This window comes from Priapulus caudatus, unplaced genomic scaffold (genome assembly GCF_000485595.1).
Source record: "Priapulus caudatus unplaced genomic scaffold, Priapulus_caudatus-5.0.1 Scaffold277, whole genome shotgun sequence".
Taxonomy (NCBI): Eukaryota; Metazoa; Priapulida; class Priapulimorpha; order Priapulimorphida; family Priapulidae; genus Priapulus; species Priapulus caudatus.
This window is the reverse complement of record NW_014577338.1, coordinates 8,618-8,953: the sequence shown is the minus strand read 5'-3', so window position 1 is coordinate 8,953 and position 336 is coordinate 8,618.

Below are 336 nucleotides of genomic sequence, written 5' to 3'. Positions count from 1 at the left end.
GAGTGACTTTATAGCGTTCATCGTCGGTACGTCACCTATAACTGACATCTGTCCGCGACGGCTTACACGGATGGAGACTGAACAATGAATATTATCAGGAGTTCATGAAGACAAATTTGTCTTCTTTAACTCCTGATATTATCGAGTGCGTGGATATCCATGCGAAACGAAAACAACACGCATTTTAAATTACTTGAATTTTGGTGCACAGTAGTTACGGTACAGTACAGTACAGTACAGTAAAGTACAGTACAGTACAGTACAGTACAGTACAGTACAGTACAGTACAGTACAGTACAGTACAGTACAGTACAGTACAGTACAGTACAGTACAGT